The sequence below is a fragment of the Sapajus apella genome, unplaced genomic scaffold (genome assembly GCF_009761245.1).
Source record: "Sapajus apella isolate SASKATOON/1434 unplaced genomic scaffold, GSC_monkey_1.0 scaffold95, whole genome shotgun sequence".
Lineage (NCBI taxonomy): Eukaryota > Metazoa > Chordata > Mammalia > Primates > Cebidae > Sapajus > Sapajus apella.
Window position 1 is genome coordinate 6,242,062 of NW_022437035.1, and position 27,299 is coordinate 6,269,360.

The 27,299-nt window shown below is 38.2% G+C and overlaps 1 protein-coding gene, 1 long non-coding RNA gene, 2 other non-coding genes and 1 pseudogene across 17 annotated transcripts in view; 2 read left to right on the top strand and 3 right to left on the bottom strand.

The window, feature by feature from the left end:
- LOC116535624 overlaps positions 1–203 on the top strand; it is a 1,223-nt gene extending 1,020 nt beyond the window's left edge. Inside the window, exon 2 of the long non-coding RNA XR_004262294.1 lies at positions 77–203. This is a non-coding gene — a long non-coding RNA (uncharacterized LOC116535624). The remainder of the gene's footprint in view (positions 1–76) is intronic.
- MTMR3 (myotubularin related protein 3) overlaps positions 1–27,299 on the top strand; it is a 130,399-nt gene that overhangs the window by 8,309 nt on the left and 94,791 nt on the right. The gene's annotated exons all lie outside the window — the stretch shown is intronic.
- Positions 3,388–3,500, bottom strand: LOC116535667 (annotated as a pseudogene).
- Positions 7,337–7,438, bottom strand: LOC116535672. The gene has a single exon (XR_004262315.1). It is a non-coding gene; the product is annotated as a U6 spliceosomal RNA (small nuclear RNA).
- Positions 18,587–18,697, bottom strand: LOC116535668. The gene has a single exon (XR_004262311.1). It is a non-coding gene; the product is annotated as a U5 spliceosomal RNA (small nuclear RNA).

The following is a 27,299-nucleotide window of genomic DNA, read 5'->3' on the forward strand; positions in this document are numbered from 1 at the left end:
CTTGACCTCGTGATCCACCCGCCTCGGCCTCCCAAAGTGCTGGGATTACAGGCGTGAGCCACCGCGCCTGGCCGAGACACTGTTTCTTTAAAAAAAAAACAAAGCAAAACTGATGGGATGGGAAGAATGAAGTTAGGAAAAAATTGATACCACTTCATGTTGTTACTTTGAAAAAAGAGAAATAGAAAAAAATTGAGCATCAATTTTTTTTTTTCTTTTCTTTTTTTTGAGACGGAGTCTCGCTTTGTTGCCCAGGCTGGAATGCAGTGGTTTGATCTTGGCTCACTGCAATCTCCGCCTCCTGGGTTCAGGCGATTCTTCTGCCTCACCCGAGTAGCTGGGACTACAGGTGCGTGCCACCATGCCCAGCTAATTTTTTTTGTATTTTTACTAGAGATGGGCTTTTACTATCTTGGCCAGGCTGGTGTCGGACTCCTGACCTTGTGATCTGCCCGTCTTGGTCTCCCAAAGTGCTAGGATTACAGGCATGAGCCACTGCACCTGGCCTTTTGAGCATTAATTCTTAATCCTTAGGTATTTAATTTGCAAAGAATAAACATAGTAACTGATTATTGTGGACTTTATAAAATGCAAACAAAAAATTAACAAGGATGATAATTAAAAATGAAGTTAAGATATTTTCCTTTTTTACCCTGGGGCATCTTGGGTACTCCTGGAGGTGTGTGTGTGTGTGTGTGTGTGTGTGTGTGTGTGTGCATATATATATAAAATGTATATATATTTTTGAGACAAGAGTCTTGCTCTGTTACCCGGGCTGAAGTGCAGTGGTGCAATCTTGGCTCACTGTAACCTCCATCTTCTGGGTTCATGTGATTTTTGTGCCTCAGCCACTCAAGTAGTTGGGATTACAGGTGTGTGCCATCATACCTGGCTAATTTTTGTATTTTTTTAGTAGATACGGGATTTTGCCACGTTGGCCAGGTTGGTCTGGAACTCCTGGCCTCAAGTGATCTGCCTGCATCAGCCTCCCAAAGTGCTGGGATTACAGTTGTAAGCCACCGTGCCCGGTCTCCTGGAGGTATGTTATACTTGCTTTGGCTGCTACTGCTTTAGACTCCTAAGGTTTAATATTGGGCATTTATAGATCCTTGTTTTTAGGCATTTCACTAGTTTTGCAGATGGCCCAGTTTAGTTGGATTATGAATGCCTTTAAACTATCCCATGCTAGGCTGGGTGCAGTGACTCATGCACTTTGGGAGGCTGAGGTGGGTGGATCACGAGGTCAGGAGATCGAGACTATCCTGGCTAACATGTTGAAACTAAAATACAAAAAAATTGGCCAGGTGTGGTGGCTCACACCTGTAATCCCAGCACTTTGGGAGGCGGAAGCAGGGGGAGTTTGAGACCAGCCTGATCAACATGGAGAAACCCCCATCTCAAAAACAAACAAAATATAAAAATATTGGCTGGGCATGGTGGCATGCACCTGTATTCCCAGTTACTTGGGAGGCTGAGGCAGGATAATTGCTTGAACCCAGGAGACAGAGGTTGCAGTGAGCCAGGATCGTGCCACTGCATTCCAGCCTGGTTGACAGAGTGAGACTCCATCTCAAAAAAAAAAAAAAAAGTTCCATGCTCTTGAGAGTCATATTTGCAATATCTGCAGTAAGGGCAAAAATAAATTTAAAGCATCAGTTTGATACTTTTTGCATTGTTGAGGTGGCTGAATTTGAATAGGGTGAATCATAGGATAAGAATCAATGCAGTCTATTTCTTTTCAATATGAATAATTAATATTGTGTAGAGCATATGTTTAAAAATTACGTTTTTTGGAAAGCAGTTTGGCAGTAATATATATCTCTCTGTTTTTAAAGAGGTTAGGTCTTAGAGACTGAGTGAAGGGATGAATAATTGCTACTTGCTCTCCTTTGCTCTCAAAGTAACACAGTTGCCGGGCGCGGTGGCTCACGCCTGTAATCCCAGCACTTTGGGAGGCTGAGGCCGGTGGATCACGAGGTCAAGAGATCGAGACCATCCTGGTCAACATGCTGAAACCTTGTCTCTACCAAAACTACAAAAAATCAGCTGGGCATGGTGGTGCGTGCCTGTAATCCCAGCTACTCAGGAGGCTGAGGCAGGAGAATTGCCTGAACCCAGGAGGCGGAGGTTGCGGTGAGCTGAGATCGCGCCATTGCACTCCAGCCTGGGCAACAAGAGCGAAACTCCGTCTCAAAAAAAAAAAAAAAGTAACACAATTAACCTGTCACTAACTCTATTTGGAATAACCTGAGCCTGTAACAAACTTTCCATGATGATTCTTAGATTAAAATATAATTTTTTCTTGAATTTGAATAAGTTGCTTTTAATTTGTGGCTGCCTGCTTCTCAACCCCCATAAATTATGAAATTAGGAAACAAGGCCTTTTGTATTAGAAAAAAATGAGTCTTTTCTCCCCCATTTTGGGGAAATTAGTTTCAGTTATTTCATACGGGTCATTGGCAGAGAAAGATAATATTAAAATCTTAGAGAGTGTGAAAAGAGATTATATTAAACAACTTGAATGATTTTTTTTTTTTTGCCATTTAAAAGAAGTGAGGTAATTTATATCGAAGGTGATTGCTGTATACAGTGCTTTGCACAAAAGGCCACATACCCTTTTTACCTTAGGTAACATGACTTATAAGCTACTTTCACATACTGTAAACTGTCAATATTTATAGACTAACTGTTTAAACTTCTGCATTTTTATTTACACCTGTAAATAAGTTATAGCATTATAAAACCAACACTTACTTTTTCCATAGTTAGATTGTTCCTTCAGCTGATGTGCACAGAAAATATTTTTGTGGAAGAAGTCATGAATTTTAGATTAACCTTTCACATATCCCTTTACTTTCTCTTAAGATACTTTAGTGGTGACAAAAAATACTCTTAATGTCATTCCTTTCACTGTTTGTGTAACTCCTATGGCAAGACTGTATATTTGTGTATATATTTGTATGTATATATGTATATGCACATTTGTATATATGTATTTGTTTATTTAGTGGGCTGCTGTTTATAAAGAAAATGTACTCATTAGTTGGTCTTTGCATACATAATGGTTCCCAAAACATGGACTCTATGGTTTGCTGTCAGTGAATGAAAAAGAGCAGGTATGATTCCCCTCATCTTTGTTACTCTCTTCAGTTTCCTGTACATATGGTTGACCTACTCAGCAGTAAGTATAACTTCTTTACACTGAAGAAAATTAGTCTTCCAAAAAGCTAGTAGGCTACTTCCCCCTTGTTCTACAGTACTTAAAATCCTGTTTGGTAAATGAACTAATATACTTTTATATACAGAGGAGACCCTGGATGGCCAGGAATGGAAATAATAGTAGTGATTAATTTCTCTCTTGTGGGATAATGTGACTTTTTTGCTTCTTATTCTTTTATAGTTTCTCAGTTTTCTAAAATGAGCATGTATTACTTTTCAATTAGCAATAATCACACCTCAGATAAACCTCATTGGCTACGATACTGCCACTGCACAAAGCTATGTATTACTTTTATAAGTAGGAAAAACTGGTATTTTATTTTATTTTTTATTGTTTAAGATGGAGTCTCACTGTGTAACCTAGGCTGGAGTGCAGTGGTGTGATCTCAGCTCATTGCAGCCTCTGCCTCCCAGGTTCAAGTGATTCTCATATTCAGTCTTCCAAGTAGCTGGGATTGCAGGCACAAGCTACCACAGCTGGCTAATTTTTTGTGTTTTTTTAGTAGAGATGGGGTTTCACCTTGTTGGCCAGGCTGGTCTTGAACCCCTGACCTCAGGTGATCAGTTGACCTCCCAAAGTACTGGAATTACAGGTGTGAGCCACCATGCTCAGCCAAAAACTGATATTTTAAGTCTTTATATTTCATTGGATGTCTTGTGAAGGTTTAAGTCACATCACCATTGAGGAAGTGGCTGGTTAACTGGCTCCAGTTCACAAGAGGAGTGGCAGCTGTAGGAAGTAGTATGGGAGGAATGGGGCAGGTAAGCTGATTTGAACTTTATCCTTGTGAACTCCACTATGACTAAAGACATTCTGGGATTTGATCACAATTAAACACAAGAGGACTTAGCTATCCAGTTTTTCTGTTTATAAGCTGATTGAGAATGTTGAAGGACACCTTAAGAAAAATCAGTTTGTATGGACTCTGTAAACACAGAACTCAGCTCGAACTCCCAAGTTCTGTGTCTCTGTGTGTGTGTTGTGCTGTGTTTTAACTATCAAGTGGAGTTGTGGCAACTCAGATGGGATATGGTTTATATTAATACGTCTAATATGGATTGGAAGATATTTAGGCAAATGATTTTTATTATGACAGTATAGACTCATTGGAGTTTTGGTGTTAATATACAGCTGGGAGTTGAGCCAGTCTAAGTTTGTATACTCATCTGGTGATATTTTAGGAAGAGCTATGTCATATATCCTCTAGAATTTAAGTGATTAGAGCCTGTTGGCTTTTGCTGTTAGTTTACTGCACACTTATAGTGCATTAAATGCTTCTGTGAATGGAGAATATCATTCAAAAAGGTTAGATTTCTGGGTTAAGACATTTGTTATTATCTGGCTTTACTTTATTCTTTTAAAGAGTAAGAATAGCTGGGCGCAGTGGCTCATGCCTGTAATCCCAGCACTTTGGGAGGCTGAGGCGGGCAGATCTCAAGGTCAGGAGTTCGAGACCAGCCTGGCCAACATGGTGAAACCCCATCTCTTAAAAAAAAAGGAAATGTAAGATTAGGCCAGATGTGGTAGCTCATGCCTATAATCTCAGCACTTTGGGAGGCCAGGGTGGGCAGATGAGGTCAGGGGTTTGAGATCAGCCTGGCCAACATGGTGAAACCCTGTCTCTACTAAAAATACAAAAATTAGCTGGGCTTGGTAGAGAGCATCTGTAATCCCAGCTACTCGGGAGGCTGAGGTAGGAGAATTGCTTGAACCCATTAGGCGGAGGTTGCAGTGAGCCAAGATTGTGCCACTGCACTCCAGCCTGGGTGACAGAGGGAGACTCTGTCTCAGCAAAAAAATATAATGAAAAAAAAGTTGAGGAGCAGTTGAGGTAATAAACGTAGGTTGGTGCAAAATTAATCGTGGTTTTGGATTGCGAATTTAAATTATTTCAACTAGACCCAAACGTATCTTTATTAATCAAAATAGGAACCATTACAATCAACACATTTTTGCCAACGAGAAATAAGTTTGTTTATTCCTGTAGTGTAAAAATCTGTGCTTTGAAATTTGATGAACTCTTGGAAAGTGTTTTATGCATACTGCTGGTTGTGGAAGCATTTTCCCTGCAAAAATTTTTCTAGATGCTTGGAAAAGTGGTAGTCGGTTGGCGAGAGATCAGTTGAACATGGTGAATGAGGCAAAACTTCGTAGCCCAGTTCATTCAACTTTTGAAGTGTTGGTTGTGCAATGTGGGGTCAGGCAATGTGGGGTCAGGTGTTGTTGTGGAGAATTGGGCCCTTTCTGTAGACCAATGCCGGCTGCAGGTGTTGCAGTTTTCCGTGCATCTCATCGATTTGCTGAGCATCCTTCTCAGATGTATTGGTTTTGCCAGGATTCAGAAAGCTGTAGTGGATCAGACCGGCAGCAGACCACCAAACAGTGACCATGACCTCTTTTTGTTGCAAGTTTGGCTTTGAGAAGTGCTTTGGAGCGTCTTCTCAGTCCAGCCACTGAGCTGATCTTAACTGTTGTCGTATAAAATCCACTTTTGTCTCATGTCACAATCCGATCAAAAACTGGTTTGTCATCGTTACAAAGAACGAGAAGACAACACTTCAAAACAACGATTTTTAAAATTTTCTGTCAGCTCATGAGGCACCCACTTATCAAGCTTTTTCACCTTTGTTTCACCATGTTGGCCAGGCTGGTCTTGAACTGACCTCATGTGATCTGTCCGTCTTGGCTCCACAAAGTGCTGGGATTACAGGGGTGAGCCACTGTACCTGGCCTGTATTTGTTTTTAAAAATTAAAATATGCAACCAGGCGCGGTGGCTCATGCCTGTAAACCCAGTACTTTCAGAGGCCAAGGTGGGCAGATCACCTGACATTGGGAGTTTGAGACCAGTCCAACCAACATGGAGAAACCCCATCTTTACTAAAAATACAAAATTAGCCCAGCCTGGTGGTGCGTGCCTGTGATCCCAGCTATTTGGGAGGCTGATGCAACAGAATAGCTTAAACCCAAGAGGCGGAGTTTGCCGTGAGCGAAAATCATGCCATTGTACTCCAGCCAGGGCAACAAGAGCAAATTTCTGTCTCCAAAAAAAAAAAAAAATTGAAATATGTATACAGTTGGAGTCCCTTTTGTTATCCTCTTAGATACTATTATGCAAAAGTTATTTGTCTTTTTAGCCCATGCACTTGTATTCTTCCTACAAATATCTATATATATTTATTACTGTTTCAAATATATATATTTTAGAATGCATACCCAGCACCCAGTAGGTAGTTTTGAACCCTTACTTCTTCCCATCCTTTCCTTTCTGTTCCCTGTATCTATTGTTCCCATGTTTACGTCCATGTTTACCCAATGATTAGCTTAGGATGCTGATCTCCAGCTGCATGCATGTTGCTACAAAGGACATGATTTTGTTGTGGTTGCAGTGAACCTTTGGGTAAAGAAAATTTACAAAAATACCTCACATCCTTTTTTTAAAAAATGAAAGTAAATAGTAGTAATTTATAGTTCAGATCCACTTTATAAGTGAGTCACTGATAAAGACAATAGTTACACACTTTATAACATTTCCTTGATGTGGCAAATTTTTCTTGTTTTGTTTTTGTTTTACGTGAGTTAATTTGGATGAGACTTTCTTGAATTACTTACATTTATAACATTTATCTCCAGTACGGTTGAGATGAGGAGCCTTCAATCCAACAAAGTTGTATACATACATTCATGGAGATGACACTTAGGTTATTTAATCAGGAAACACTCATACTTGTCCACATGTAGATGCTACATGTGGAGTTAGTCCTATTCTTTGGAAATTTCACCATGTTGCCCTCGCGGGTCTTGAATTCCTGAGCTCAAGTGATCCTCCCACTTTGGCCTCCCAGAGTGCTGGGATTACAGGCGTGAGCCACTGTGCCCAGCCAGAAATGTTATTTTAATTCTATAGTATATAGTATATGTCATTGTGATTACAGTATATGTTTATTCCATAAGCAGCAAATTGACTCCTTCAACAGTTTTAATAATTTTCCAGTTGTTTTGTCTTTAGTTTCCCAGGCAAATAATGCTGTTGTCTTCAATCACATTATTGATTAGTTCATCCCATTTTTCATATTGATCTTTTTTTGGATATTAAATAATACAGACTGCTGTAATAATAAAGATGGAAAGCCTCACCAATTTGCATGTCATCCTTGTGCAGGGACCATGCTAATCTTCTTGTGTCGTTCCAGTTTTAGTATATTAGCTGCTGAAGCAAGCACTCCATTTCTGTAAAGCTTAAAAAACAGACAAAACTAACAGATGGGAATGGAAATCAGAATAATGGTTATCTTTAGTGGTGAGGACAAGGGAGATTGTGGGTGTGCTGGTAGTGTTCTGTGTCTTGATCTGGGTTATGATTTTATGGTTGTGTTCTGTTTATGAGATTCATTGAGTAGTAGACTTAGGAGGTGTGCACTTCTTTGTGTGTATGTTATACCTCAGTTAAAAACTTTTGCCTCTCACAGAATTTTAAAGAACATAATCTGCTGAGTTTGTCTCCTTTTAGCTTTTGATGTAACTTTTCCACTACTTCACTTCATATATGAATACACTTAATGATAAGCCATTTAGCCTTTCTATTATGATACAAAACAAACATGCAGAAGAGTGCACAAATCAAATGTATAGCTTAATGAAATTTTAAAATTATTAAATTGGAGTTTTTTTGGGTGCATTATACCCGTATCTTTGTTAGGAGGGAAGGAGTTGGTGGAGGGCTAAAAGTTTTGGAGACGACAAAGTTTTAAGGAATCTCAGAATACCAAATCCTCATCTTGGCTCTGCCTTCACATTACTGTTTCTTTGGATAAGTCATTTAACTTATATAGACCTCACATTTTTTTATATAAGAAGTATAATACTTAACCTTTCTTTTGCAAACTGAACTAGGTAGGTGAATTCAGGTAAAATAATAGGAATATAGAATAGTATTACTAAATAGCTCTTTTTTTTTTTTTTTTTTTTTTGAGACGGAGTTTCTCTCATGTTACCCAGGCGGGAGTGCAATGGCGCGATCTCGGCTCACCGCAACCTCCGCCTCCTGGGTTCAGGCAATTCTCCTGCCTCAGCCTCCTGAGTAGCTGGGATTACAGGCATGCACCACCATGCCCAGCTAATTTTTTTGTATTTTTAGTAGAGACGGGGTTTCACCATGTTGACCAGGATGGTCTCGATCTCTTGACCTCGTGATCCACCCGCCTCGGCCTCCCAAAGTGCTGGGATTACAGGCTTGAGCCACCGCGCCCGGCCCTACTAAATAGCTCTTTATTTAGACCATTGAATTTAGGCCATTTACCTTACAGAGCAGAATTGTGATATACAAAGACTACATAGCTGGTGATTATTGATATCATTTATTTATATTAGGTTAATACTGAGGCTTAATTAACTGTGCCACTTATCACCCTGTGATTTATTATAATACATGTATTAACTCATTTAATAGTCTAGGACTATTCCCAGAGGGTGGTGAAATTATTCCAATTTTACTGATGAGACAATTGAGGCAAAATTAGGTTAAATAACTTGCCTAGGTGGGTTGAGATCTTGAACCTGTGCTTTAAAAAAATTTTTTTTTGAGAAAGGGTCTCACTCTGGTCTCACCCAGGCTGGAGTGAGTGGTGTAATCTTGGCTCACTGCAGCCTCTGCTTCCAAGGCTCAAACCATCCTCCTGCTTCATTCCCCCAAGTAGCTGGGACTGCAGCTGTGTGCCACCACACCCTGCTAATTTTTTTGTGTATTTTGAAGAGGTGGAGTTTTGCTACATGGCCCAGACTAGTCTCCAACTGCTGGTCTCAAGTGATTTGCCTGCCTTGGCCTCCAGAATGCCAGGATTACAGGTGTGAGCCATTGTGTCTGGCCTAAGCTTGTGCTCTTTTTTGTTTATTCTGCCTAGTTAAGTGAAAGCACTTTAAGACTTTTAGGCAAATGTTAAGATTTTATAATAATCTGTTAGTTTTTGCAGTAAAAAATTTGGTATTTTGGACCAAAATTAGAAGAAGAGTCTCCTAATTTGTTTTGACCATCGTGATCCTGGAAAAGATTGATGTCAGTATTTATTACTTGGATTTTATTCCCTTCTTAACAAAGATTATTTTCTCCAAAAATGACTTGGATACAAGCACTAGGTAGTTTTCTTTAAAAATATATGTGTATTTTAATCTTAAAGCATTTTGTGACTAATTTACAAATACTGTTTAATTTTTAGGCAAAATGTTAATGGAAGGGAGTTTTCAAACTTGGAGGCAGATCAGACCAAGGCATCAGTGGTTTAAGCAGCATTTGGTCTTGGTATTAGAGCAATAAAGATTCTATCATGTATGGTTGAAAATTATTTTTGTTAAGGTATATTTGAGTATGGTCCTGTGAGGTTGGGAAATACTTCTAGTTGTGCAACCACCATGATAATCAAGATATAGAGTAGTTCCTCAAAAAAATTTCCTCATGACCCTTTCTATAGTCAGCCCATTTCTTCACCTTTAGCCTCTGGCAACCACTGATCTGTATTTTCTGTTTTTTTTTTTTTTTTTCAGAAGTCCATGTAAACAAAATCACTCAGTATTTAGCCTCTTTGTTTTAATTTTTGTTTAATAGAAATGGGAGGTCTTGTTTTGTTGTCTATGCTGGCCTCAAGCTCCTCATCTCAAGGGATCCTCCTGCTTGGCTCAGTATATGGCCTATTGAGACTGACGTCTGTTATTAAACCTAATGTATTTTGAGATTCATCCATGTTTTTATGTATCAGTAATTACTTTTTGTTGCTTAGTGGTATTCCAGTGTATGGATATACAACAGTTTCTGTATTCATTCCCCAGTTCATTTGGTTATTTCCAGTTTTTGGTAATTATAAATAAAACTGCCATAAAAGCATTCATATGTACATACATACACACGTGCCTATGTACTTTTTATATGGTTTAAAAAATATGGTACCTAGAAGTTTATTTTTATTTTTATTTATTTATTTTTTAAAGATGGGGTTTCACCGTGTTGGTCAGGCTGGTCTTGAACTCCCGACCTCAGGTGATCCGCCCACCTTGGCCTCCAAAGTGCTTGGATTACAGGCATGAGCCACCGCGCTTAGCTGGTGCCTAGAAGTTTTATAACTTTACTACAGAACCTGAAAAAGGTGGTTATTTTCACAGAACGTTGTAAATTGCTTAGTAAACTTCGTCCCCAGAAAAGCCTACTCTGGAATGAGACTAATCTGTTTGTGTAAATAATCTTGTAGTATAAACTGTAAGCCATTAGAATTTTTTTAAATTAAAGAAGTATGCACACATACTTATTTAATGGGTAAATTTATATATAAAACTCCTTAGTGCATAATTTTATATTTTATGTTTTTAGTTGCTTTTAAATTGTGAATCATTGACTTTTTTGTTCCTCCAAGTAATAGGATGGTTATGTAATTGGTTATGAAATTTCATAAGTAAAACATATTAGGAAAAGATTTTAGCATTACAGAGTTCCTTTTTTTCCTTCTCTCCCCTCCCCCAAGATGGCTGGAGGTATTAATATTGTTAACCAGAGTTTCATGTGAACAAGACATAAAACTTAGGTTGATTAGCTACTTGAATAAATTATCTTCTTTGTTGTGGTAGTGAGCTTTCTTTTTGCAGCAATATGAGGCCAAGAGAAATAGATGAGACTTTTTTACCTTAGAAAAGAGATTGCAGGCTGGATGAGGTGGCTCATGCCTGTAATCCCAGCATTTTGGGAGACCGAGGAGGGCAGATTACTTGAGGTCAGGAGTTCGAGGCCAGCCTGGGCAACATGGTGAAACCTGTCTCTACTAAAAACACAAAAATTATCTGGGTGTGATGTCATGTGCTTGTAATCCTAGCTACTTGGAAGCTGAGGCATGAGAATTACTTGAACTCAGGAGGCAGAGGCTGTAGTGAGCTGAGATTGCGCCAGTGCTCTCCAGCCTGGGTGACAGAGTGAGACTTCATCTCAAAAGAAACGAAAGAGATTGCAGACAATTTTTGCAAGTTAATTTTTTGAGGTTCCAATTCTAACCCCGAGGACTACAGAGGCCATAGGTGGTTTGACGTTTCAGAGAACAGTAGTGTTTTTGATTTTCTTTCTTTCTTTTTTTTTTTGTTTTTTTGAGACAGGGTCTTACTCTGTCACCCAGGCTGGAGTGCAGTGGTGCAAATCATGGCTCACTGCAACCTCAACCTCCTGCGCTCAGGTAATCCTCCCAACTTAGCCTCCTGGGTATCTGGGACACTATAGGAATGTGCCATCTTGCCTGGCAAATTTTTTTTTTTTTTTTTTTTGTAGAGATGGGGTTTTGTCATGTCTCCCAAGCTGGTCTTGAACTCTTGGGCTCAAGAGTTCCGCCTGCCTCAGTCTCCCAGTGTGCTGGGATTAAAGGTGTGAGCCACCTCACCTAGCCATTTCTTTTGTGTAGTCTGGAATCTTAGTTTAAGCCCTCAGTTTAAATAAATGATTGAGGTGCTAGGTATACAGAGGTACTTAGAACTACAGAGCTTTTCTCATTAATATATGTTTCTTCTGAGGTTGAATATTCAGAAAACTGAATATTGTGTTTGGAACCAAGGGATATTACACTTGAAATACGGTCATTTGGTGAATAGGTATCTCATTTGTAGGCTATCATTATTTTTGGCTATTTCACATTTAAATACCTGCCTGGAAATACCTGCCTAGTCTTGCCAGTAATGGGGATTGCAGGTTAACAAGTTGGTCTTCTATATGTGGCTGCCTGATATGAACAAGACCCCTATATAGCTCTTTCCTTTAACCATAACAGCAATGTTACTGATCCAAGTCTAGAATTCCAGGATAGGGCTGCCAAAATTAACACCATGGGAGTATGGAGGTAGCAACTGTGGGATTAGTAATACAAATATAATTTTAATTAGCTTTATCAGTTGTACACTTAATCTTCATTGCTACCTTGTGAAGTAGGCACGGTAGGCTATATTGTTACTCCTACTTTACAAGTAAGTAAATTGTGTTTCATAGCTGTCAGGACCTATCTGAGGTTGCACTGCTAGTGAGTAGCTGAAATAGTACATGAGTCCACACATCAAGTTGGATGCTGTTTCCACTACTGCAGTTTACTGTGGTGAATAAGAGCTCAGGCTTGGGTTTGAACTGTGGTTCTGCCACTTACCTATCTATGATCTTGGGCAAGTTCTTTAACTACTCTGAGTCTCGGGCTTCAAATGGGGATAACAATAATACCTCTTAGGGCCCTTGTGAGAATTCAGCAAGTGCTTATAATATTAGATAACCAATAGTAAGCACTCCATTTTCGCTAATTGTGGTTGTTGCTACTGTTATTACAGCGATAACAACGCAACAGTTACACATCCTCTTTGCCCTGAGGATCTGTGTTAAGAGTTGAAAGGCAATAAATGTAAGAAGCCAACATATTCAAAGATGATAAAATAAGTAGCAAGGGGAGTTGTTTTTAGCAGGAAGTTGGACAATGTTGAGAGGGGTATGTTTGTGTGTGTGTCTTGGTTCTAAATAAGGAAGCAGTTAGACAATTAAGGTATAAGTATGTTAGGCAGTTGGAGTTTTAGGACAGGGTTGAGTAGGACTAGTGTTGGAGGAAAACTTTTTAATCAATCATCACACATGGCTTGTGGAAATTTACATTCTAACAAGATTTAAACATACCAATGTGCTATCCTCTATTATGGTTCTTAGAGCTATTGTTACATCAGAATGGAGTAAGAAGCTTTACATTTTTCATTTTTGGTGATTATACAGAGACTAATATAGAAAATCAGTGTATATCCTAGTGCAGTAGATCCTTGGTATATTTGGGGGATGGGTTTCAGGGCCCCTATATACCAAAATCTGGGCATACTTAAGTCCTCCAGTTGCCCCTGTGGAATCTGCCTATGTGAAAAGCCAGCCCTTGGCCTGCTGTATATGTGGGTTTCACATCTTGAGAATACTTTTTCCATCCACATTTGATTAAAAGAAATCTGCACATCAAACCCCTTTCAAAGGACAACTGTGTAAATAAAACTGCGGTCCCTCTTCTTGAAGTTTCATAGTTGATACTTGTATCATAGTTGATACATAGTAGTTGATACTATGAAAATTTCATAGTTGATAAAATTTCATAGTTGAGCTCATTTACCATGTGTGTAAGTCTTAAGTGCGTGCTAGGGAATTCAGAAGTATAAGTTACCGGGTTATATCATTTGGTGCTTGAGTCCTTTCCTTTGGATAAGGTATTTCCTTGGTATAAGGTAATGTTCTTTCAAGCATTCTAAATTAAATGAAGTTGTTTTAATTTACTTATTGGGGAATACCTTGTCTTTAATAGCTGTTATGTAGAATTATGTATTTCATGTATTCAGTGTTTTTAACTGAATCTTTTATTGTATTTTTACAGCTTCTTTTTGGATATTAAAACAATTTTCGGGGTTTTGGTGCATATTTTAAATTTGTTCACTAAACACTTGCAAAAGCATATTTTAAATTATGACAAGTTTCGTAAACCTGTTAACCTGTTATATGTTAGCTGTTATATGTTAGCTTTTTTTCAAAGTCATTACATATCCTTTTACTGATAAATGTCAAGCAAGTTCTGAGTGTCTAAAGGTCTAGATTCATTCAGAGCATTTGCTCAGGAAGACATTTTTTTGTTTTGTTTTTGAGATGGGGTTCTCACTGTGTTTTCTAGGCTGGCCATTAACTCCTTGGATCAAGCAGGCCTCCCATCTCAGCCTCGCAGGTAGTTGGGACTTGGTGCGATTGCGTACCACTGTGCCAAATTTATTTTTAAAGTTTATGGGAAAAACTGTGTCTTCTAGAGACCAGTACCATGCATGAATATATTTGTCTCACTTTTATTTATTATATTTTATTTTGAGACAGAGTCTCTCTTTGTTGCCCAGGCTGGAGTACAGTGATGCAGTTTTGGCTCACTGCAACCTCTGCCTCCCAGGTTCAAGTGATTCTCCTGCCTCAGCCTCCCTAGTAGCTGGGATTACAGGTGCCTGCCACCATGCCTAGCTAACTTTGGTATTTTTGGTAGAGATGGGGTTTCACCACATTGACCAGGCTGGTCTTGAACTCCTGACCTCAACTGATCCGTCTGCCTCAGCCTCCTGAAGTGCTGGGATTACAGGTGTTAGCTACCATGCCTGGCCTGTTTCACTTTTTATACCCTGAAAGCATTATTACTCTCCATTACTGTATTCAGTGCTAGGAGCTTGAGTTGCCCTACATCCACTCCCTCTTTCTCCATTTTCAATGTTGTTTCACCTTATAAAAATCAAAAATTTGGCCGGTATAGTGGCTTATACCTGTATTCTCAGCACTTTGGGAGACAGAGGTGGGTGGATCACTTGAGGCCAGGAGTTCGAGACCAGCCCGGCCAACGTGGTGAAACCTCATCTCTACTAAAAACACAAAAACTAGCAGGGCATGGTGGCATGCGCCTGTAATCCCAGTACTTGGGAAGCTGAGTGAGGCAGGAGAATTGCTTAAATCCAGGAAGTGGAGGTTGTAGTGAGCCGAGATCGCGCCACTGCACTCCAGCCTGGCTTTACAGAGTGAGACTTGGTCACAAAAAAACAACCCCTAAAAATTATAAAATTTTTTATTGATGGATTTCTCTAAAACTCTTTACTAAAGGTACTTACTAAAGAGTAGATGTTTTTCCCCTTCAGTGATAGTTGATGGACCTTCACAGAATCCTCGAGTGTCTCAAGCTTTTATTTCAGAGTTCTTATCTGAGACAGAAAAGTTGAGTTTTCTTTCCTCAAGGGCATAAAAAATTTTAAAAGTACTCATTTGCATAAAATCTACTTAAAGAAAATTATCAGGTGATTTTACAGGATATTTTTGGATACTTGCATATAAGAGAATCTTTTAACATGATAGCTACTTAACTTCCTTTGTATTATTCATTCCCTCTCTTACTGAAACTAGTGAGTGGATTGCTTGGATTATGTATCTGTATCTTTTTTGATACACATTTTGAAGGAGTCTTTTGAAATGCAGTGTTTTGGTCACCATTCCAGCTCTACAGGAATATGGTTTCATGATAAAGCCAACAAAGAGCACACTGGCAGCAGTCCAGAAACTGACTCACTAAGGAGTAATGATAGACACTTTGAAAGGAGCGACCGGTCTCAGGATCTCACATTTCAAAGCTTCATGCTATGATTACATCAGTAAAAGGCAGCCAAGAAATCAAGAAGAGATCTTGCTTGTACCTCCTAGGAGTAATGGTATATAGGTAGGAAGAACTTCCATAGTCGGATGCAAGTAAGATTTTTTTTTTTTTTTTTTCCCCTAACAAACTTGTAAAACTTGGGGGTGGGAACAAGTTGAGGATTCAGAATGGGAGTAACCATGGTGGGAGCTTTCCTTCTACAGACCTGGATGAGAAATAGCCTTATAATGAGTGACTTAAGGGGTAACTCAAGAAGCTCAATGCCATATCAGTTTTCTAGAGCTAAGGGAATATACATAGTAAGCACAAGTATCATGTTCATGTCAGACACTGTAGCTACTGCTTCCTACTAGAACAGACCAGAAGATACCAAAGCAAGACCAGAATCAGTTCAGTTTTGAGGAACAGACCTTTTGCCTACTAGCATTGTACACTTTAGGAGTAAAAATAGAATGAAAGTAGACTTGCTTCAGTACTCTGAAAGAGAGAGTAACTCTTGATTGTTTTGGTGGATTAGAGTGATTGCAGCTCTGTTTCTAAATTGAATTTCATAGCTATAAGTTGTTCTAGGTGGCAAATTAATCTTCTTTAATCAGTACCACAAATTACTTTAATTATTGGCCCTTGCAGAAATAGCAGGAAAATGCCTTTTTCATGTTGAAGGTTATCTGAGAGATAAAACATCTACATAATCTGAAAATATTTTCCAGAGATAAGGCTAAGTGACTATATATACCACTGTGATAGATTGACTCATTTTGATTATTGTAGAACTTTGTATTTCTCAGTAAAAAGTACTAAACATGATAACTTTATGGAGGATTGCTTTTAGCCATTTGCTGTATTCTTTAAAGCACATTTAGGAATGAAAAGTTAGTTTCCAAAGTGCTATCATTCATTTAATACACGTTTTCTCCAGAGTATGCTTCCGAAAAGTTAAGAGTACTTTTATTTATTTAAGAAATATGTTAATTTTCTTTTTTTGAGACAAGTTCTTACCTTGTTGCCCAGGCTGGAGTGCATTGGCACAGTCATGGCTTAACTGCAGCTTCAGCCTTCTAAGCTCCCACATTCTTCCCAGGCTTAAGCCATCTTCCCAATTTAGCCTCCACCATGCTCAGCTGATTTTTTATTTCTTGTAGAGACTGGGTATTGCTGTATTGCCCAGGCTGCTCTAAAACTCCTGGGCTTACTGAGCCCAGCCCACAAGAAATATGTTACTTTTTTTGAGATTTTTGTATAATTTGAGAACACAGATTATCTACCCTACTCGCCCACCTCCAAGGATATAGACCTGGTTTCATAGTACTGAGAGAAAAAAAAAATTAGTTTCTTAATTTATATTGCTTTTCTGCCTTTTTGAGATTGAGTACGTTGAGTTTTCTCTTGTTTTTGTATTTGCTATGTATGTGTTGTTCTTACTTAATTTCTTATATGGTTTAAACTTGCATCTGTAAATTATTTACTAGCTAGCTTTATGACTTGGGCAAGTTACCTTATCTCTCTGCTCTTTAGTTTCCCTCTTTTTAAAATGAGGATAATAATATTACCTACTTTGTAGAATTGTTGTAAGATTAATGACTAATAAATGGTGAAGCACTTAGAGTACGCTATACGTGTTGGCTGTTAAAATTATAAGCAAGGACCTGGACTTCTCCACTCCATTATTTGTATCTCTTCATCTTTATAAATTTTTTTTTCTTTTTTTTTTTTTTTTTGAGGGAGTGTGTTTCTCTTTTGTTACCCTGGCGTGCAATGGCGCGATCTCGGCTCACCACAACCTCCGCCTCCTGGGTTCAGGCAATTCTCCTGCCTCAGCCTCCTGAGTAGCTGGGATTACAGGCACGCGCCACCATGCCCAGCTAATGTTTTTGTATTTTTAGTAGAGACGGGGTTTCACCATGTTGACCAGGATGGTCTCGATCTCTTGACCTCGTGATCCACCCGCCTCGGCCTCCCAAAGTGCTGGGATTACAGGCTTGAGCCACCGCGCCCGGCTTCTTTATAAATTTTTAATAAACAGTACCTCTAAGCATGTCACAGAACTTTGTATTAAGGAATAATACATATCACCCTGTATGTAATTCTTTATTATAAACATAAATTTGTTACTTGTTAAAAACAGAGTATCATTTTGCCTCAGATTGAGCTTAAAAGAAGTTAGTAGAAAGTAGGCCCTTTTCTGTGTTTTATAGGTACCCACACACCACTGAATGTAGGTCATCGTTTAAATTAAATTCTGAATGTACATCCGAATCTAGTGCAGTTATGTAGAACAAAACAGCTTCTATGGGACTACAAGTGTTACTGTAAAGGTAAACACTGTAGTTGGTAGCAAACTGATCAGTTAGACTAAGTGATGGATCAGCAGTTTTGGGGGTTGCTGGTTTTTATTTAACAGTTGTTTCAGAATTATTATTCCTGAAACAAAGTAATTTAGAACATACATAGGTTAAGAAATTTCATATTCCTTTCCACTTAAACCTCTTGAGAAAAGAAGTATTTTTTTCAAGGATAGTTAGCTCTGTGAGTGCCATATGAATTTTAGCCATTACTGTGGTGTCTATGCAATAACCAACAGTAGGAGTCTCACACTTTGGTTTCAGATTTGTGCTGTTATTGAGTAAATTTTTATTTATTTATTTATTGCCCTTATTATATTTTTTTATTGCATTTTAGGTTTCGGGGTACATGTGAAGAACATGCAAGATTGTTGCATAGGTACACATGTGGCAGTGTGATTTGCTGCCTTCCTCCTCTTCACCTATATCTGGCATTTCTCCCCATGCTATCTCTCCCCAACAATTAAATTTTTGGAATGAGATTGCTCTCTTTCTTGCTAAACTGTCGTATCTATAAGCCCATTTAATTAACTTTTTTTTCCCCTGTTAAGACTTTTTTTTTTTGAGATGGAATCTCTCTCGCTCTGTTACCAGGCTGGAATGCAGTGGCGTGATCTTGGCTCATTGCAACCTCTGCCTCCTGGGTTCAAGCAATTCTCTTGCCTCCCAAGTAGCTGGGATTATAGGCACGTGCCACCACACCCAGCTAATTTTTTGTATTTTTAATAGAGACAGGGTTTCACCATGGCTTCTCAAAGTGCTGGGATTACAGGCATGAGCCACCGTGCCCATCCAAGACTTTTTTTTTTCTTTCTTATAAAGAAAGGCCTCAAAAAATTTGAGGCCTAAGAAGGCCTCAAAAAATTTGGTCACCAATTCACAACTGTTAACTCTCCATGGAAATCTTTAATGAAAGGCAAAAAGATTTGTTATGAAGAGAAACCAGAGCATGTGTGACAGGATTTTCTGTAATTGTAAGTTAGTGGTTCAGTGTCAGGGGTTAGATTTTCTTAATTTTTACATTTTGTTGGATTATTGATAATTCCTAAGTTGTATCCTTCAATCATATTTTTTTGGACATTAGGGATCTACTTTCAACACTTAATTATACTTGTAAAAGGAATAGAGCATTCTGTGGATTTCTTGTTTTTGAGATTCTGGCATTTTATTCATTAAATAAAATAAATTAACTTGTAGATAGTGGCAAATCATTACTTTTAGTTTATTAGATCCCTCGGTAGGATATCCATTTTCTGGCAGCTTAAGGGTTGAACATGTGTACCAGGCCTAGGGAATTTTGTAACTATCCCCCTTGTCCTATAGTACTGATTGGCACTACAGATTGGTAATTCGACAGTAGGCATTTGTCATAGGTATTGGTATACAAATGACGGGAGCAAATTTTCTTCTGGACTTGTGAAGCTGAGACTGTCTGCCCCACCCCAGGCAGGAGGTCTGCCTGCAGTGGAAGAGAATGAAGCCAGAATGAGGCCAAACAAGTAAAGAGGAGCATGAGGTAGAGATGGATCCTATAGCACTGAGCCTTTGAGGCCCTGGTCTTGAAGTTTTTTTCTTTGTTTCTATGCACCATCTGATTATCCTGTGAGCCAACAAATTCTGATATTTGGGCTGGGTGTGGTGGCTCACACCTGTAATCACAGCACTTTGGGAGGCTGAGGCAAGGAGGATTGCTTGAGCCCAGAAGTAGGAGACCAGTGTAGGTAACATAGGGAGACTTGTCTGTACAAAAAATAAAAAATTAGCCAGATGTGGAAGCACACACCCGTAGTCCCAGATACTTGGGATGCTGACATGGGAGGGTCCCTTGAGGCTGGAAGGTGAAGCTTATAGTGAGTCATGATCACACTACTGTACTCTAGCCTGGGTGACAGTGAGACTGTCTCAAAAAAAAAGTTTTTTGTTTTTTTTTTTAAATTTTGTTTAAATTAGCTTGATTTGGGATTTTTTTTTTTTTTTTTACTTACAACTGAGAATTTTGACCAGTATATTTAACGTTAGTCTGACTATTTCTCCAATGGGCAAAGTATTTAAAAATACTTTGGACTTTAATCTCAGGGTAAATATTAATATACATAGGTACACTTGGTTTGTATATGAGATAATATTCAGAATCAGTAGAGTGAAAATAGTAACGTGTCTTCCATTTATCAATGGCTTAGAGGGAAAAGTGTTTATAATGGATATAGAATGAATCAGTATTCCTTTCCCATTATTTACACTTACACAGTGTAGAAGTTTTCCTTAAAGAGCTTATCACCATAATAATTACAATAGCAAAGATATAAAGTCAGTACTGTCACAGATTAGGCATACATATCCTCTTTACTGTTTTCTTACAGAGTATCTATAATAACCTATAAAATGGTCAGAAAGGGGGAGAAACACTGGGTGGAAAGACAGACAAGAGGAAATGAAGAGGTGAGGTCTGTGTAGTAAGCATTAGTGACCTTGTAGTAATTGCTTTAGGTTCCATGGATTGCCCACTTGTGCAAAATGAATTGATGGTAGAGATGACAAAAAGTCTTAATTTGTGTTCTTTATGCTAAGGTTAAAATTGATATGGTTAATTAGGTATTAAGAGCAGTTTTCTTGTCTTTTTTTTGTTTATGTTTATGAATGAATGAAGAAATGAATAACGAGGTCTTGCTTTGTCACCCATGCTGGAGTGTTAGTGGCATGATCATAGCTCACTGCCGTCTCAAACTCCTGGGCTCAAAGGATCCTTCTGCTTCATCCTCCCAAGTAGCTGGGATTATACATGTGTGCCACTGTGCCAGGCTAATTTTTAAATTTTTAGTAGAGACAGGGTCTTGCTACATTGCCCAGGCTGGTCTAGAACTCCTGGGCTCAAGGGATCCTCCTAAGTCAGCCTCCCAAAGTGCTAGGATTGCAGGCATGAGCCACCAAGCCCGGCCTTGCCTTGTCTTGCCTTTTAAAAAGCTGTTATCATTATGTTGCCTTTGAAAATCGGGTTCTTTACCACCTGAATTACTTGGAGGTAATGCATTAGGTGAGAATGAAAGGTGAGTACCAAAAAGTTTCAGAATTGGAAGTCTTTGTTTAATAGGATTAATGTGTAGGAGCTGCAAGAGAATATGAAGGACTTTTAAATATTTCAGTCCCAAAATAAACTTGACCATTGGCCAAGATTGTGGTCAGCTAAGTATTTGTGATGTCTATGCTACATCATCCAACATTTGGCCTAAACTGTTTTAGCTGGCTTGCCTATGTAAATTGAAACTTCCTTAAATACTTAACTGTGAGTTAAACATAGTTCCTGGAGCTCCATCGAAAGGGTCTTAATTGGCCAGGCACAGTGGCTCATACCTGTAATCTCATCATTCTGGGAGGCTGAGGCGAGAGAATTGCTTGAAGCTTGGAGTTTGAGATCAGCCTGGGCAACATAGTGAGACCCCTGTCTCTACCAAAAAAAAAAAAAAAAAAAAAATTATCCAGCTGTGGTTGTGCTCATCTGTAGTTCCAGCTACTCAGGAAGCTGAGGTGGGAGAATTGCTTGAGCCCAGGACATCAAGGCAACAGTGACCCATGATTGTACCACTGTACTCTATCCTGGGTAAAAGCAAGACCCCTGTCTCAAAAAAAAAAAAAAAAAAAAAGGAAAAAGAAAGAAAACAAAGGGTCTTAGTTACACAGATCTTCTTGGTCATCCCTAAAGCTTACATTCCAAGTTTATATTTACAGTAAAGTGATCTATATCCCAAAACATGTTTCTACTAGTTACTAATTTGGGGCAAGTCATTAACTTCTCAGAGCTCTACTATAACTTAAGATTTAGGAAAAATACTTGTCTTACCCAGAGCACATATGTATACCTTTGATTTTTTTGCTGCCACGTGATTAAAAAAATCAGCCTTAGAGAGGTATTATTTACACAAAATTTGCCCTTTTTCTAGGATGTAATATAAATGAAATCATACAGGATGTACTATTTTGTGCTTCTTCTCTTTCATTTTAGCATAATATTTTGAGGTTTATCAATGTTGTTAAAAGTAGTAGTTATTTCATTTAATTGCTAAGTAGTATAGTCCATTGAATGGATATTCCACAATTCCTTTATTGACTAGTTAATGGATATTGGGGTTGTTTCTAGTTTTTGGCTTTTTTTTGAGATAGAGTCTCACTCTATCGCCCATGCTGGAGTGCAGTGGCATGATTTTGGCTAATTGCAACCTCCGCCTCCGAGGTTCAAGTGATTTTGCTGCCTCATCCGCCTGAGTAGCTGGGACTACAGGTTCATGCCACCATGTCTGGCTAATTTTTTTGTATTTTTAGTAGAGATGGGGTTTCACTGTGTTAGTCAGGATGGTCTTGATCTCTTGACCCGCCCTCTCGTGCCTCCCAAAGTGCTGGGATTACAGGCGTGAGCCACTGTGCCGGCCCAGTTTTCGGCTATTATGAATAAAGCTCTTCTGAATATTTGCAACATAGATCTTTGTATGGATATATATTTTCATTTCTCTTGGTTAAAAATTCAGGAGTAGAAATTGCAGGATTGTAGAGTAAGTCTGTTTATAGTTTTTAAAGAAACTTCCTATTTTGCGTTCCTACTGGCAATGCATGAGAATTCCAGGGCTCCAAATCCTTGTTGATGTTTGTTATTGTCAGTCTTACTAACTTAAATCATTCTAGTGGGTCTGTAGTGATACATCATCATGGTTTTAGTTTGTAATTTCCAGACGATTAATGATGATTATCTTTTCATGTGCTTATTTGTCGTTTATATATCTTTGGTGAAGTGTCTGTTCAAATCTTTTGCTCATTAAAAATATTAGGTTATTTATTGTTAAATTGTGAGTTCTTTATGTTTCTGAATATGAGTCCTTTATAACAGGTTTTGAAAATTACATGTTTTGCAAATATGTTCTTGTAGTTTGTGGCTTGCCTTATCATTCTTAACAGTGTTTTTCAGAGAGCAAAAACGTAATTTTTATGTAGTCTTTTTTTTTCTTTTTGAGTTAATGATCTTTATAGCCTGTCTAAGGAATTGTCTCTAAACCTAAGGTCACTAATATTTTCTTAAATTTTATTCTGGAAGTTTATAGCTTTGTTTGACATTTAGGTCTATGAAACACTTCAAATTAAATAATGAGGGAGGTAAATGTAGGCTTGTCTTTTTGTTTATACTGTGAATATCTGAGTTTTCCTTTGAGTAGTGCTTTAATTGCAGCTCACAAAATGACATATTGTGTACTACCATTCAGTTTGAATATTTTCTAGTTTCTCTTTTAATGTCTTTTTTGGCTTATGGATTATAAAAGTGTGATGTTTAATTTCCTGTAGATATTTTATTGTTACTAATTTAATTCCATATGGTTAGAGAACATACTCTATAGGATTTCAGTCTTTTTCAGCATTTCAGAATTTAGGATTTGTGGTAAGGCATACAGTCTATTGTGGTGAATGTTTTGTGTCTTTGAAAAGACAAAGATTTGGTTCTACCAGTTTTGCCTTGTATATTTTGAAGTTCTGTTTTTAGGTACATGCTATTTAGGATTGTTATGTCTTCTCAGTAAATTCAGTCTTTTATAATGACTGATCCCACTTTATCTTGATATTATTTGCCATCCCCTAGGCTACTTTAACAAAAATATAACTGTCGTAGCTTTCTTACCATAATATTTGTATAGTGCATTTTTTCCCATCCTTTTACTTTCGGTCAATCTGTGTATATATTTGCAATGCTTTTCTTACAGTTAGCACATAGTTAGGTCTTGCATTTTTATTTAGGCTGACAGCCTTCATTCATTCATTCATTCATTCATTCATTCATTCATTCATTCATTCAGAGTCTCGCTCTGCCACCCAGGCTGGAATGCAGTGGCATGATCTCGCCTCACTGCAACCTCTGCCTCCCAGGTGCAAGTGATTCTTCTGCCTCAGCCTCCCGAGTAGCTGGGACTACAGGCACCCTCCACCATGCCTGGCTAATTTTTGTAAATTTAGTAGAGAAGGGGTTTCAGCGTGTTGGCAAAGCTGATCTCGAACTCCTGATCTCAGATGATCCACCTACCTCGGCCTCCCAAAGTACTAGGATTACAAGTGTGAGCCACCGTGCCTGGCCAACAGTCTCCTTTTAATTGTTGTTAATAAATGGTCCATTTACTCTGAGTTTGAGTATCTGTATGGTTAGGTTTAAGTCTACCATTTTGCTGTTTTTCTATTCATCCCATCTATTCTTTCTTTCCTGTCATTTTTTGAATGAAGGATTTTGTAATATTTCATCTCTTTTCCCATCTTTTAGTGGACATATACTTGTTTTATTTTTTTCTGTGGCTACTGTACAGTGGAGTAGGTACCTTTAACTTATCACATTCTACCTTCAAATTATATACCACTTAATGTATAAGAACCCTATGGTAATATGTCTCCATTTTCCCATCTTCTGTTCTTTTTGCTACTGTCATACATTTTACTTTTGGATATGTTAAAAAAAAAACCCATAATTCAATGTTATTATATCTCCTTTAAGCAGTCAATTATCTTTTGAAAAGGAAAATTTTTTTATTTATGTGCATTCTTCAAGGCTTTTTATTTAAAGCTTTGTTAGGGTGGGCTTGGAGGGGGGAGCCTTTGCCTTAGGGCGTGTTTAGCCATGCTTATAAGTTTCAGCTGAATACCCTGAGTTTAGTAAGATCTCTTTACTCTGGTTAGTCAGAAGGAGAATGCCTGTGTAAAATCTGGTAGTTGTATTTATAGTTCCCAGTAGTTGCTTATTACCCAAGGATTGTTCCTTGCCCACCCTCGTGAAATCTCACCTAATGCACATGCAGCTAGTTTAGTAAAGATGTGATAGTGTCTTACAAATTTCAGCTGCTTCACCCTTGTGAAACTTATTTAAGTTGCTGATTGGGTTTTCATCCTGTGTAGATTCTCAGTTTCTCCCTTGCCGGCTGGGGCCCGGAAAGTGCCTCAAAATACAAAGCCTGGATAATCATAGGGCTCAGGTAATTTGCTTGTCTTCTCTCAGGGATTGCAATTCGGTGCTGTCTGTTGTCCAGAATCCTAGAAAAGCTTATTTCATGTATCTTGTCCAGTTTTTTAGTAGTTTTGGTGGAAGGGCTAGTCTCAAGTTACTCCATCATGGTCGGACTGATTTAACTTTTTATAAATAAATAGAAGGTTTGCATGATAAAAGCCATTATATCGAAACCATCCTGGCCAACACGGTGAAACCCTATTTCTACTAAAAATACAAAAAAAAATTAGGCGTGGTGGCATGCGCCTGTGGTCCCAGCTACTGGGGAGGCTGAAGCAGAAGAATCGCTTGAACCCAGGAGGCGGAGGTTGCAGTGAGCTGAGATTGCGCCACTGCACTCCAGCCTGGTGATAGAGCAAGACTCCGTCTCAAAAAAGAAGAAAAAAAAAGCTGTTATAGCCCATTTCATAAATTAATACATTGTATTCTGTGACAATGTTTTGCAGCATTTGTCCTGGCTTAGGTGATAGACATGTTCTAATTGCTCATTACAGGATTTTATGTAAATAAATGTTTAGCCTTCATGATTGCCAGCAGTACCCTGGGTCTGCCGCTTTACCAATTACCCCGTAATGCCTACAGTTGATTGCCAGAACTATCTCACTGGCCCCTGTAACTGCAGTAGTTTGAGCTTTAAGATATAATGTCATGAATTAATTATGAATTATTCTATTCTTGTTCTATAATATCCCAATACCTTCAGCAAAAGATTCTGTACCGGCTCCCACTAGCTGGTAATTACTAGAATGTGGAAATAATTCAAACAGGAGGACTGTGCTCTTAAAAACTTGCTTTGACATTAGAAGAGGAAAAGTGATTGTAAATGGCTATTTTTCATATAAAGGAGGGATTAAATTTTTATATTTATTGTTTAAAGAAGTTTGTAGCCAAAGGTGCCTATTTTTAGTTGGGTCATTGTTTAGGTCTATAGACTTCGATTTTGTATTCTTAAGTTATATTATTTCTTCCTCCTCCCCTGATCACCCAAGAAAATATCCTTCGTATAAGGTTTTTAAAATTGCACTGGAGGAGCCAAGTGGCTCATGCCTATAGTCCCAGCTACTTGCTACTTGGGGGGCTGAGGTAGGAGGATTACTTGACCCCAGGAGTACAAGGCCCAAGACCAGCCTGGGCAACATGGGGGAGACTTCGTCTCTTTAAAACAACAACAACAACAAAAAAACAAACCAAAACACTGCACTGGGATTTGCATTAAAAGTTGCAATACATACCTACTGTGCTTTATAATCATAATGTGCAATTAAAAATGTGTAATTTTCACTTGCCTTCTAATTTGAGCCTTCATTGTTCACCAGTACGTTTGTTTCACTGGAACAGGTCTTTTTGCCAAATTTGGCATTACCGAAGGAATAGTGCCAGCATTTGAATATTGACAAATGAGGACAAATAGTTTTTCCACATTTTATTGCCGTGATTGTTACTAGGTAAACAATAGAAGCTTATAAAAATGTTGTACATTTACTTAATACCTTTTGGTTTCCTTTTATACTTGGTAAAAAGTCATTTGTATGTAAATCGACATACTGTGTCCGTGATATATATGGATAAGTAAGATTTGTGTAGCTTAAAGGTCATGCGAGTAAATAGTATTTGCTAATTATTAAATGAGATTTGAATACCTGTGAGGGGATCACTTGATACAGAGAAGTTTCTAATTTATTTTGAAATTGTAAAGTGCATTTTCCCCTCTGAAATAATGAAATGTCTCATTTTGCTAATGTAGCGAGTTAATGTATTTAATTTAGAAAGGGTTAGTAACTGCTGATGTTATTTGGCATGGGATGAACCTGGAAGGGTTGGGGGGCGTCACCTGTACTTGCACTGTTTAGAGCTTTCTTTGGAGGTGTATAGTGCTTTCTTACGCTAACATTCCAATGTATGGCTGAATAGCACTTTTCTTCTTGTACTGAAACATAAGTCCATGGTGTTAAGCAGGTGTGTATAAATTGGCCATCTGATTTAAAATAGCTTTTGTAAGTACTAATTAATTTTGCATGTTTTAATTCCTCTTTTTAATAGCAGGTAGGAGCTCTCTGAAGCATTCCTTTTGCCGTGAAACATCTTTCTTCATATCTTTACCATTTTCCTTTGTGGAACTTAGGCTTACTAATACGATAAATATTTACTAAGTGCCACTTATTTGCTAGGCACTGTTACACGATAGCCTCTGTGACTGTAGTGGTGAACAAGATCTTAGGCCTTACTCGATTTGTAGACTATGAAGGAAAAGGAATACGGGTTGGAGAATTACTCATGTATTAAATATATGTTGCTTTTTGGAGGCAAGTGGATTAAATATTTACAATGGTTAAGATAGTCTTCTACTTTCCTTGGATTATGATAAAACCACGGGTTTTGTCATAATCTGTCTTGTATCATCTCATTTGTTAAGAGTAAAGGAAATTTTAATGAAATACAATACTACTGGTTGTGGATTCTAAAAGATAGAGGGACAAAATATTATTTGCCTTTGAGAATACAAAGAAAGGATAAGTCATATTTTTATTTGTCATA